Source organism: Netta rufina, assembly GCF_964035555.1.
Source record: "Netta rufina genome assembly, chromosome: W".
In the NCBI taxonomy this organism is placed as follows: Eukaryota; Metazoa; Chordata; class Aves; order Anseriformes; family Anatidae; genus Netta; species Netta rufina.
This window is the reverse complement of record NC_140139.1, coordinates 12,056,981-12,071,295: the sequence shown is the minus strand read 5'-3', so window position 1 is coordinate 12,071,295 and position 14,315 is coordinate 12,056,981.

Genomic DNA, 14,315 nt, shown 5'->3' with positions numbered 1-14,315 from the left:
GGGCATGCCTTCCTGCTGCTGCGGCGGTGGGGCTCCCCAGTAGGTGACTGGATCCCAGACGAGCCCCCAAATTGTGAGAAACACTCCGTAGCCAATAACTTAGGCTCAGGCGAGGATCTCAGTGAAGTAGTAATATATTCGCAATTGCAATGGCGGGCGCCCCACAAGCAGGAGAGCGCGCATCTACTAGTTCCAAAACACAGTTTATATACCTTTTGATGGCAGGACCCTCCCTTGTTTCCCCACTGAGTGGGTAATCCAGGTTCACAATCTATCTGATGCTTCACAAACAATGCATGGCTTTCAGTCGCCAGCCTGTTAAATTTCAAATTTCTTTTGACATTTTTACTGCTTGAAGTGGTAATGTTTCTTCACTTATCTGACTTGACTTGACACCATGATTTTCACCTAATTGTCCTAAGGAGTCTGATTGTCTGCATTTTACAAGGTCGCCTGCTAAACTTTCTTATCACTGTAAGCATATCTCAGTACCACATTCCCTCCTTCCAAACAATGTAACTCTGCAAAAACAACATTTCTATTCCCACACCTGCGCCACTCGGGGGGAGGAGGTGGAAGAGGGTGGATGGGGGGGGGAAGGTGCTTTTGGTTTCTTTCCTTTGTTTCTCACTTCTCTAGCTTGTTAGTAATAAGCAATAAATCTTACTATCTCCCTATGCCGAGTCTGTTTTGCCCGTTACAATAATTACTGCGTGATCTTCTCGTCCTTATCTCAACCTTTGAGCCCTTTCCTCTTTGAGGAGGGGGAGTGAGAGAGCGGCTGTGGTGGAGCTTGGCTGCCCACTCAAGCAGAACCAGGACACTGAGATAAGGAACTGTGAAACGCCTGACTAGATATTGTGCAAACTGCGGGTTGTTAAACTGGTGTAGCAACTTCCTTGCTCTATGGGGAACAAACATGACCAAATAAGGAAAAAGAAGTTGAGCCACAATGCAGAGGAAGACTATGGCAGGAAAAAGAAGTGAGCCACAATGCAGAGGAAGACTACGGCCTTCATCTTTACGACCACCAGAGGGACTGAGACGACCCCCTAGCAACAGTGCGCACAGCCGCAGAACATACCCGGATGTGCTGCGTATTTCCGGAACTACCAAGCTATAAAAGGGGACTCTGGTGGGGGTGAGGCGCACGCTGTTGGTGGAGCAGAGACTCCCTGGTCGCCCAGCTCTGTTTTGCTTGCTGTTTGCTTACTCAATAAATTCCTTTATATGATTAGTACAATGCTCTCTGAAAATTAATAAAGGGGGCAACATATAACAAATTTGGTGCCGTGACTTGGATGAAGGCAATTTGATTGAAAAACCCTTCAAAGGGGGCGCCCCGCTGATTTCAGAGGTCTTCGCTAGGACTACTTTCATTCAAATCCTTCACTGATTAATCCTAAATTCAGCAGCAAGCAAATAAAGCCGGCAACCCCTAGTAATCTTTGTGCACGAACACCAAACGAAGACTCAGGAGTGAGTAAGTATAGGCCGGTGATCCGTTCGGTTGGGATTGGGTACCACGGAGCGTGGCGTTGTAAGACGTCCAGCAGGACGAAGCGAGTGCGGACCCCTCGGTAGTGCGGTTCCCACATCCCGCAAGGGACTGGGCCACAAAAAGGGGGAAGCGATTTGTGTGTGTGTGTGTGAAGGTGCTCCGGAAGATGGGACAGAAGAAGAGTAAGCCTTCTGGTCCCATGGGTGGGGTAACGTCTGATGTTAGGTTACCCCCTATTCCTCCAGATAGTCCCTTGGGATTAATGATTAAAAATTGGGATAATTCCCCTTCTAGGCAGGGTAGGAATAAAGTAAAATGATACATTATTGTGTTGAAGTTTGGGGCGGTAAACCGATTAGAGGAGATCACCTTTACTGGCCTGTATTTGGGTCTTTTGAAGATTGGGTTTGTCAAGCCCTAAATATTTATGTGAACTCAAAGAAACCTTTTAGTTTGGAAGAAAGTGAGTATGCACATTTGTGGATCAGCTCGGAAACTCGAGCCAATTTATATCCTCTAAAAGAAAAAGGAGGGGATGGGAGGCGTAAGAAAAAACAAGAATTAGAGATCCCAGCCCCACTGCCTCCCTATATTCCACCACCTCCACCTACAGCCCCTCCAACTCCCAGGCCTCCTAACCCGCAACCCCGGGGAGACTGATAGCAACTCTGACTCTAGTGCTCGGGGACCAGTGACTAGAAGTCAGGCCAGAAGACAGCAGCTTAGAAACGAAGGGGGGTTGTATCCACTAAGGGAAATAGCAATGGGAGGACCACAACCAGGTATGGGATATGTGGCCGTCCCCATTTAACTCCGGGGATGTCCGAGAATTTAAGAAAGAGATGGGAAACCTACTGGAGGACCCCTTAGGGGTGGCGGAACGGGTAGATCAGTTCTTAGGGCCCAATATCTACACCTGGGAAGAGATGCAATCTATTTTAGGGATATTATTTACATCAGAAGAGAAAGGAATGATTAGAAGGGCTGGAATGCGAATTTGGGATCAGCAACACCAGCAAGGTCCGGCAGCAGATGTTAAATGGCCATTACAGAGGCCCAATTGGGATAATCAGGACCCTATACACCGTGGCCATATGAAGGATCTTAGGACCATTATCATTCAGGGAATTAGGAAGTCAGTCCCGAGAGGGCAAAACATTAATAAGGCCTTTAATGAGCAACAAAAAAAAGATGAAACCCCGACAGAATGGTTGAAAAGATTACGCAAAAGCCTACAACTTTACTCAGGACTAGATCCAGGAACCCCTGTGGGAGAGGCCTTGTTAAAAACTCAGTTTGTGGCAAAGTCTTGGACGGACATTAGGAAAAAAATTGTAGAAAATAGAGGACTGGCAAGACCGGGGTCTAGACGAATTGTTAAGGGAGGCACAGAAAGTGCATGTAAGAAGGGAAGATGAAAAGGAAAAGAAACAAGCACGAATAATGGTGGCCGCAATGCGGGAAGGGCAGAGAGGAGTTGAATATAGAAAAGGGTTGAGGATAGTTCGCCAAAAACTAGAGGGAGAAGGAAAGGTGACAGGACGTGGATTGAGGGATGTGACTTGTTTTTACTGCAATAAGAAAGGTCATATGAAGAAAGAGTGTCAACGAAGAATAGAGGATGAGAAGATGTTTAAGGAAGACTAGGGGTGTCAGGGGCTCTATTTGCTGGGGACCCGAAAGAAAAATGAGCCCTTGATAAAGTTAAAAATAGGCCCCAGCACGAGGAAATCGAGTTCCTCATAGATACAGGGGCTGAAAGATCTACAGTCCAAAATTTGCCTTTAGGATGTGAAATCTCGACAGAAAAGGTTCAAGTAATTGGGGCAAAAGGGGAACCCTTCGGCGTCCCTATTATTAAAGAAGTGTTAATCGAATCAGATTCTAAATTAGGGGTGGGATCCTTACTCTTAGTACCTGAGGCAGAATACAATTTGTTAGGTAGAGACTTAATAATAGAATTGGGTATAAGCTTAGAGGTAGTAGATAAAGAACTGAAAATTAGGTTGTGTCCTCTGAGAGCGGAGGATGAGCAAAGTGTAAATCCTGAAGTTTGGTACACTCCAGAAAGTGTAGGAAGATTAAATATTAAGCCCTTTAAGGTAACTATAACCATCCCAGGTGTACCAATGAGAATTAAACAATACCCCCTGTCTGAGGAAGGCAGACGAGGGTTAAAGCCTGAAATTCAAAGGTTATTACAAGGGTTGCTAGAACCTTGTATGTCCCCCTTTAACACTCCAATATTACCAGTAAAAAAGAAAGATGGCAAATATAGATTGGTACATGATCTAAGAGAAATTAATAAGGGAACCGTGACCAGATTTCCTGTTGTGGCAAATCCCCATACCCTATTAGGCCAATTGCACCCAGATGACCAGTGGTATAGCGTAGTGGATTTAAAGGATGCATTTTGGGCATGTCCTCTGGAGGAAGGTAGTAGGGATTATTTTGCCTTTGAATGGGAAGACCCAGATACCCACCGAAAGCAACAGTTACGGTGGACTGTCCTTCCTCAAGGATTCACTGAATCACCTAATTTATTTGGACAAGCCCTGGAGCAAATTTTACAAAATTATGATAGGCCACCAGGAGTAACATTAGTACAGTATGTAGATGACTTGTTATTAGCAGGGAGGGACAAAGATGCTGTTAGGCAGGCCAGCATACAGTTGTTGAACTTTCTTAGCCTGCAGGGACTGAAAGTCTCAAAATCGAAGCTGCAGTTTGTAGAACAAGAGGTAAAATACTTGGGCCACCGACTAAGTAAGGGAACTAAGAAATTGGACCCAGACAGAATCAGTGGGATATTGGCTTTAACGACCCCACGAACTAAGAGACAGGTACGACAATTATTAGGGTTGACTGGCTATTGTAGACAATGGATTGAAGATTACAGCAGCAAAGTTAAATTTCTCTATAATAAATTGACTAAGGACGGGTTGCTAAAATGGACCAAAGAAGGTGAAAAACAATTAGAAAAATTGAAAGAAGATTTAGCACACCCTCCAGTGTTGAGTCTTCCGGATTTGAGGAGACCGTTTTTCTTATTTGTAAACAGCACTGAGGGCACTGCATATGGAGTATTAGCCCAAGAATGGGCAGGGAGTAAAAAGCCTGTGGCTTATCTGTCTAAATTGCTGGACCTGGTTAGTCAGGGCTGGCCAAGTTGTTTACAGGTAATAGTAGCAGCTGCTTTATTAGTAGAAGAAGCACAGAAAATTACCTTTGGAGGAGAGATCAAAGTAATATCCCCGCACAATATCCAGGGAGTACTACAGCAAAAAGCAGAAAAATGGATTACCGATGCTAGGCTACTAAAATATGAAGGAATTTTAATCTCCTCCCCAAAACTGTCATTAGAAACAACTTCTCTGCAGAATCCAGCTCAGTTTCTCTATGGGGAACCGAATGAGCCCCTAGAACATGACTGTCTCCGAAATACAGAGGAACAAACAAAATTAAGACCTGATTTAGAGGAAGTGGAATTGCTAACAGGGGAACAAATCTATGTAGATGGTTCCTCACGAGTAGTGGAGGGGAAGCGAAAATTGGGATATGCATTGGTAAATGGAAAAACTTTTGAAATAATTGAATACGGACCTTTGAGTCCAAGTTGGTCTGCTCAGGCCTGCGAATTGTATGCTATATTACAGGCCTTAAGACTGTTAAAGGACAAAAGTGGCACAATATATACAGATTCTAAATATGCTTTTGGGGTAGTACACACATTTGATAAAATATGGGAAGAGCAAGGGCTCATCAACTCACAGGGAAAGGGATTGGTACACCAAGAACTGATTACCCAAGTCTTACGGGCCATCAGAGGACCCAAAGAAATTGCTGTTAAAGGACATCAGCAAGGCCTCACCCCTCAGATCAGAGGGAACAATTTGCAGACCAGGAGGCTAAAAGAGAAACCCTGCTTAGCTTCACATTACAAGAAAAGAGCAAAATGATCCAAATGGGGATAAAAGAAACAGATAAGGGCAAATGGGTGCTGCCTGATGGACGGGAAATGCTTTCGAAATCTGCAGCTTTGAGGGTATTACAAAGGTTTCACGAAAACACCCACTGGGGAACTCAAGCATTGGTGGATCAATTTGCAATAAAGTACATGTGCATTGGAATTTATAATATAGCAAAATGAATTGTAAATGATTGTTTAACTTGCAGAAAGGTAAACGCCCAACACATGAGAGAAAAAGTATTGGGAGGTCGGGAATTGGCTCACCGACCTTTCACTAAAATTCAATTGGACTTTACAGAGCTCCCAAAAACAGGGAGGTACAAATATCTATTAGTGATTGTAGATCATCTTACACATTTCGTTGAAGCTTTCCTGATGGCAAGGGCCACGGCTCAAACTGTGGTAAAAATATTACTTGAGAATATTATTCCTAGATACGGAATTATAGAAACAATTGACTCTGACTGAGGCCCTCATTTTGTCTCCAAAGTGTCTTGAGAGACTATGAAAGCTCTAGGAACAAGTTGGGAATACCACACTCCGTGGCATCCCCAAAGTTCTGGAAAGGTAGAGCGAATGAATGGTGAAATTAAGAAACAACTAATAAAACTTATGCTGGAAACAAAAGCCTCTTGGGTAAAATGTTTACCTCTCATGCTGTTAAACATATGGACACAGCCCAGAACCGATGTAGGAATTTCTCCTTTTGAAATGCTATATGGTATGCCCTATGACTTGGAATTGCCACTTGATCACCCTCAATTACAGGATGCCCAGTTAAGACCCTATTTAATGCAACTCATGAACCGACAGAAGGAGTTACGAGCAAAAGGTTTGGTAGCACAACGCCCTCCGTTAGATATAGCAATTCATAAGATACAACCTGGGGACAAGGTTCTAATTAAGACTTGGAAAGAGACATCTTTAACAACACAATGGGAAGGCCCCTATGTTGTTTTGCTTACCACAGAAACGGCCGTCCGGACAGCGGAGAAGGGGTGGACTCATGCCAGCTGCGTGAAAGGACCAGTCCATGAGGATAAGTGGGAAGTAGCCCCAGGTCCCGAGGACTTGACGCTGACACTGAGATGAACTCGATAAGTATTGTGTGCTGGCTGTGTATTGTGGGAGGGGGTGGAAGCCCTATTTATCTAGTTCTTTGAAATGGGTGCAAATAATTTCTCGATTCCCCTGAAGAATACTGCTGCTGCCAAGAAGAATCGATACCTTGTAGTTCGCTGCAACCGAACTGACGAGCGAGGCAGAGGAGTAAAACGGTGGGGAAGTACTAAAGAGGCTGAACAAGGCCAGTTTAGAAGCACCTTGAGGAATGGGTTTTGGCCACCTCTTGCAATACATGGGAGTCATTATTACGACCTTGGTAAGCCATGGATCCGCGCACCCCCATCAACCCAACAAGTGGAGTTTAATTAGATGGGAAGATCAAACCGTCCTCGAAACTGTCACTACAGCCGGCGCACCAAGTTTCCATACTACTTTATGTGAAATGATAACTACCAACGGTCTGTGTCTGAATGTAACAAGCTACTATCTTTGCCCAAGTTCTAACCCAGGAAGGGGCTACTGTAATTACCCCGGTCATTATTACTGTGCTTACTGGGGATGCAAAACTATTGCTTCAGATTGGACTCCCGGGGCTGGTCAAGACAAAGAGACTCCCCGGCTGTCCAGCTCTGTTTTGCTTGCTGTTTGCTTACTCAATAAATTCCTTTATATGATTAATACAATGCTCTCTGAAAATTAATAAAGGGGGCAACATATAACACTCAGCACCTGGCGAGCAATCTCTGAGGCCTTAAAGAGCCATGTGGAGCCACAATCACAAACGTGTGGTTTGCCAGACAGTGAGGGAGCTGCGGGCTCCTTTACTGATCCGACTGCTACGCCATCAGCCCCTCTGCTGCTACAGCCATCGAAGGCTTTTGCTGTTCCGCCCCCTGCTGACCTGGACGTGCCTTTTGACCCAGGCCTATTGGCCTTGAAAAGGAGATGGATATGCTTTTCTTCGATCCGGGAAGAACGGGATACATAAGGCCTGAAGACCAAGTTGCTTGACAACTTAAAGCAAGACATATTGTTCAGAAGGAATGGAAAATGGAGACTTGTTTGTAATCAAGAAAAGGAATGGAAAATGGAGGCTGTTAGGTCATGGAACTTAAAGGACTGTTTGTTACCTTTTCTGATTTTACATATGTATAGACATACTTGGGTTTAGTATGTAAAAGCCATGTTCTATATGTTTAGAATGTTTGATTTTCGTGTGTGCGTGTTGGTGGAGCGTAGACTCCCCGCACACCCAGCACTGTTTACTTGCCTTTTATACTTTTTATGAATATTTCTTTTATAAATATTACTAAATTCAGATTGAGTTGAGACTTCATTTATAACAGCTTAAATTAACTAATGAAACCCTAAATGTGATGGGGGTAGAAGGGACTGGGATAACAGTACTGCTTTTTGGGGACACCAAGCTGAGACTAGGGATAGAATGATCACTGGGCAATTACTGTATATATGCAAGGCATGGACTAACTTGTTGGGAAGGGATTTGATAATGAAATTGGGCATTCAAATAGTAAATTGTTAGGCTGGACTAACGGTGTTATTAATGGGGTACTCTCAGACCCTGAGAGCAAAGGTATATTTGCCTTTGAGTGGAAAGACCCTGAAATGGGGCGGAAGCAGCAATACAGATGGGCAATTTTACCTCAGGGGTTTACAGGGCCACTGATTTATTTGGACAAGTTCTAGAACAAATTTTGGAGTAAATCCAACCAAAGCCAGGAGGTGTTACTGTTACAGTATGTGGATGATCTTTTATTGTCAGGACAGGAGAAAACAGTTGTGAAGGAAGCCACTAACAAGCTATTTGACTTTCTGGGAAAACATGGCTTGAAAGTATTGGGAAAATAAATTACAATACATAGAAGGAGAAGTCAAGTATTTAGGGCATCTAGTGTCTGAGGGGGAACAAAGAATAAATCCAGAGAGGATTCAGAGAGGATTCAGGGAATTGTTGAGCTACCCCTACCCAAAACTAAAAAGAAGTAAAAGTTTTAAGAGACAGAAGTTTTTAAGGAATTAGGAGTCGCAAAGTGCAAAGGAAAACAGATATTCCCTAATGGGAGAGAAATACTGAATAAAGTGCTAATGAGGCAAATATTAACTGTTTTACGTCAAGAGAGTCATTGGGGAATTCAAGCAACGTGTGACGCTGTGCTATGGAAATAAGTTTGTGTAGGAATATGTAAGGAATGTTTCAGCAATTCGTATCAATAGAGGGCTTGAAGGGTAAACCTTGAGTCTCTGATATCTGGGGGGATGGTTCAGAATAACTGTTAACTACTGTGTTAATAATACAATATTACGGGCTATATTATGGCGGGGTTAAACCACAACACAGAGCTGTTTGAAGTTGAATGAGCAGGGAAAGAGGATGTAGGAATGTTAATAGTTCTGCCTCAACCAGAGGCTGAGATCTCAAAATCACGGGTGTGAGCCCTCTGGGGCAGAGGGACTGTGATGGGTCCAAGAGAGTTGTCATGGAAACAGAAAAGCAGCTAACTCTTAAAACAACTTGAGTTTATGAGTGAACTCAGATTGCCAATGGGACCGCTCAGGGAACTGTCGACGATTGCATTCCCCTGACCGACCCCCCACTGAGACCCTAATCACCCTGGAAATAATAAATGGTAAATACCAAAATCTGGTTAAATTGGGAATTGAGAATCTGTTCCGACAAGGTCCAAAAGAAACCCCTATGGAATTTTGGACCAACTTTGAAATGCAGTGGAAAACAAAACAAAACAAAACAAGAACAAACAAAAAGAATATGGACCTGGCTTCGGAATACAAACAGAGGCAATTGGCTAGCCTCTTTCTAGGGCAATCAGCCCCTGATATCAGAAAGAAATTGTCTTGGGCTGCAGGCAGGAATGACAGGGACCTGGGACTTCTACCCTAGCAGGTCCACTGGTACTCTGACCAGAGGATGCACTTCACATCTAAGGTGTTACGGACTTAACCACAGCCCTAGGCATTAAATGGGAATACCATACTCCATGGCATCCACAAAGTTCAGGATGAGTTGAGAGAATGAATCAAATGATTAAACAACAACTGGCTAAATTAATGATTGAAACACAACTGTCTTGGATAAAATGTTTGCCATTGGCATTATTGAATATTAGGACTATGCCCCATAGTGAAACGGGTATCTCACCTTATGAGATGTTATATGGAATGCCGTATTCCCAAGGAATGACATTGAATTATTATTTGATAGAGAATTACGAAAGCCAGAAATATGTGAACATGACAGGGAAACAACTACAACAATTAAGGGAAAAGGGAATTTTAGCACAAAATGTCGCACTGGGGTTTGCTATTCATAAGATACAAGAAGTAGTAATGAAAATGTATTAGCCTAGGAGCATAAAAACCAGCCGCCTGATGTAACTTGTGTGCGTCTTGGTGGAGCAGAGACTCCCGGCGCACCCAGTGCTGTTTGCTTGCCTCTATTCGTTTAATAAATTGTAAACTTTGATTGGAATCCTATTTGGGACTCAGTCATTTATTACAAATATATATACTCTGGCTGAACAAGTATGCAGGAGTTGTGTAGTATGTCAAAAAGTAAACAGGAAAATTATCCGCAGTCAGCCCAAAGGGGGGCAAGAACCAGGAATTCAATGCTTCCAAAATGTATAGGTAGGTTTTACAGAACTCCTTAGAGTAGGTAGATTTAAATACTTATTAGTCTTGGTCGATCATTTTTCAGGGTGGGTGGAAGCTTCCCCTTCAGTATCTGCTTCTGCGAACATTGGCACTAAAGTAATTCTAGAACAAATAACTCCCAAGTATGGAATTGTTGAAAATATTGACTCTGATCAAAGAAATCACTTTATGTCAGAAATATTGCAAGGGCTAATGTGGACTCTAGGAATTAAGTGGAAATTTCACATTCCTTCGCATCCTTCCTCTTCTGGAAGCATGGAGAGAACTGAAACTGCAACCTGAGTGGGACGGACTGTTCCAAGTGCTCCTGACTACTGAGACGACAGTAAGAACCACTGAGAAAGGGTGGACTCATACCTGGGTAAAAGCATCAGTTAACCCTGATGCCAGAGAGACTGCATTATCAAAGACTTCTAATGTTGAAACTGTTAAAACTATCTATTGTAAACCTTTAACTTCTCCTTAGAATAATTCTTAATGAATTAATAAGTAAAAGGGATTGAATTACACAGAATTGGAGTGTTTCCAGGGAACACTCTCTGAAAGTGGGAGAAAAAGAAAGGGGAGTGTTTAATCCCCACCAGAAGAATCCTTATTAGTTTGTGATTTTTATTGTTTTTCTTAATTATTATTTCTTTATTATAGGGGTGTATATAGATATATAGAAAGGATGTATTTTAAGTTTATCTTAGTAATACCTGTTCCCAATGGATTAGTGATAGGATGGAAGGAAAAATCTGCATTTCCAGTTAATCCAGAACATCTCTCAAGTTTTATCTCAAAATAATTGTTGGATTTGCACCCAGATGCCTAGAAAGACTGAAAAGGCCTTGACCCTGATTGCTATTTCCATCAGCAACTGTGTCTGGATCCTCTAGATTTATAAAAATGACAGATCATACACAGTCCCAGGAAGGAACAGATTTTGAAGTTGAGTACCCTACACACAATCCTGGCTACAATATACTGTGTTATCAAAGGTGCTTTTTAAACAACATTGATAGAAAACTCGGGGAGCAATATTACTGACCCTGGGTGTGGAAATATCCATGAAGTAGGGAATAATCCATACTGTACTGAATATGGTAGTCACGGGAATGCTAATATACATAATGCACACCAGATACAACATGAGAATGCTGTAACCAGATGGCCTGTCCTGAATGGCAAGGGGTAGTACTGGCTATATGGCAATAAAGCCAGGAAGGTGTTGTCCCTAGGATGGAAGGGAGCTTGCACCCTGGAGGCAATAATTCCAAATATAACTATTATTGAAGACCCACAAAGCCAAAGCCCCCTTGAGACCACACACAGAATTAAGCGGACTCCAGATAATCCTCTAGTAAAATTCTCTAGCATTTCACAGTTTTGCAAGGTGTTTTTTACCTTGGTTAGGGGTGAGTGAATTAGAAAACGCTATTGTAAGTATTTCAAAATCCAAAAATATTGTAAATATATTGAAGATCTAGAACATAAGTTTGATAGGTTTGCAAAAATAGTACTCTAGAATCAAATAGATTTATTAATAACCTCATAAGGAGGAGCGTGCACTGTAATTATTACTAGTTGCTGTATATATGTAGATCAAATGGGACGAATTTGACTGATCTAAAAAAATATTTGGGGAAAAAAAAAAACAACACAGCAAGATCCTACATAGAGCAGCTCAACATGACACTTCCTGGGGATTTAGAAACATTTGGGAGAAGCTAATTTCGTGATTACCTGAATAGAATTGACTCAAACAACTATTTGTTGGTATTGTAATAATCATGGCATTATATATCTGTCATCCCCCGTGACACGCGATGAAGAATATTGCACCTTAATGTTGGAAAAACTCAAGAGTGTGGTATGTGAAGAGGTGCAAAAGCAACAATAGGAGTAAGAAGAGAAGAGGGGGGAATTGTGAGAAACTAAGTTTTGTTTTTTGAAATAGAGAACTAATTTTCTGTATTCCAAGGTAGCTGTGCAGTCATAATAAGGAGAAATGCTAAGTAGATAAGTGGACAGTAGAAGGCCTCACTGTTCCAAAATAAGGTAGCAGCTTGAGAAAAACAGGATGAGCAGTGTGAGAACAGTAAAACAAAGATCACAAATTCTCAAAACATAAGAAAGGATAAATTAAAGGATTGAAAAAAAGAAAAATTGTACATATATGGTATAGAGGAGTGTCGAGTAGCTTGTGAACCTGTAGTACTCAGCCAATGAGGAAACAGGGGAGGTGATCAGGTGTCGGGTAATAGGGAATAAAAGGTTATGATTTGTTTACTAAAATGTGCTCCTGATTGACAGGACGCCCGCAATTGCAATTGCAAATAAAATAGCTTCACAGAAGATCCGTCTGAAGAAAATTATTTGAGATTTTTCTCACTGTCCTGTACTACTAGTCACTGGGTGTCCATGTGATTTAGTCAGTATTTTGTTTTAGTTTTGGATTTGTTCTGGCACTTTGACTCTGAATGTGTTCTTGACATTTCTTAATGGAAAATGCTTAACAGATCACGATTTATACTGGGAAATTTGTTGCAATAAGTGATATTATTTGTAGTAGTGATTGCTGGTTTGTGTTGCTTGAGTGGAAGGTGTAAGGGTTCTCTGCGTGATTGCATGATTGTGCTGTGTGAGTGAGATGTAGTATCGCTGTGAAGCAAGTGTGGAGTCCTGATCCGCGGTTCCGCTATTCTGTGAGGAATATGGCTGGAGATGGATGAAGTGTAAGAGACTGAGAAAAGACATCATAATAGTGTTATTGATAAAAAGACCCCTCTGGGTTGTATCTTGGCCCACTGGAAAGACATTGGTGGACCACCCAGAGGAAATGTTAATTGTAAGACTTCAAGTAATATTGTAACCAATGGTGGACTTAATAGAGAGAAGAAAAAAAAATCAGGATCGAGACTGGGGAGACATTGATCTAATGTTGGGGGAGATGATGGAAACAGAAAAGCAGCTAATTCTTAAAACAGCCTGAGTTCATATGTGAGCTCAGATTGCCAGTGGGACCACTCAGGGAACTGTAGACAATTGCATTCCCCTGACTGACCCCCACTGAGACCCTAATCACTCCGGAAATTATGAATGGTAAAGTAAATACCAAACTCTCATTAAATTGGGAATTGAGAACTGGTTCCGAAAGCTATAAATCATTCAAACATGTATAGTATCCAACAAGATCCAAAAGAAACCCCTACGGAATTTTTGGACCAACTTTGAAATGCAATGAAAAAAAAAACAAAACAAAACAATTTGGACCTGGCTTTGGAAGACAGAGGCAATTGACTAGCCTCTTTCTAGAGCAATCAGCCCCTGATAGCAGAAAGAAATTACAGAAATTGGAGGGACAAGACCCAGAAAGGTTACTGAATGCAGCGTGGAAAGCATTTAGGAATAGGGAAGATGCGAAGGACAGAAGTTATATAAGCAAACAATGGCTGCACTAGAACAGAAAGGGGGGGGGGGCAAGGGGGAATTGAAAAAAGGTAAAGAAAGGACTTCAGTGGGGTTTAGAGGAACATTAGAACAGAACCAGTGTGCGTACTACAAGAAGGAAGGACACTGGAGGGGAAAAAAAAAAAAAAAAAAAAAAAAAGAAAAAGATTGCCTTAGGTTGCAGGATAAACTTGCAACAGTCAGAGCAGGAATGACGGGGACCTGGGGCATCTACCCTAGCAGGTACACTGGTTGAAATAAAGCTAGGGAACAAAGAGAAAGGCTTGGATTTTTTTTGTTGGTTACGGGAGTTTCTTTCTCTGCGTTAATCCAAAAATTGATTCTGGAAAAGTGCTTAGTCTGAAAATATAATAGGAGCAACTGGCCAACAGGAAAAGACATTTTTTGCAATGCTTGAAATTTAAGTTGGGAAAAATGACTGGAATACATCATTTTTTATGCTTACCCAATTCACCAAGGCCCTTATTAGGAAAGGACTTGCTGGAAAAATTGGATGCAAAAATCTCTTTTGAACAAGGGAAAATGGAAATAAAAGTAATGACTTGCGGAAAACAGACTCCACAATCAGTAAGATTGTAAAATAGGTATGTTTATTCAGCGCTGGGCAGCACGGGGGGGTAGTCCCGCCAAAGT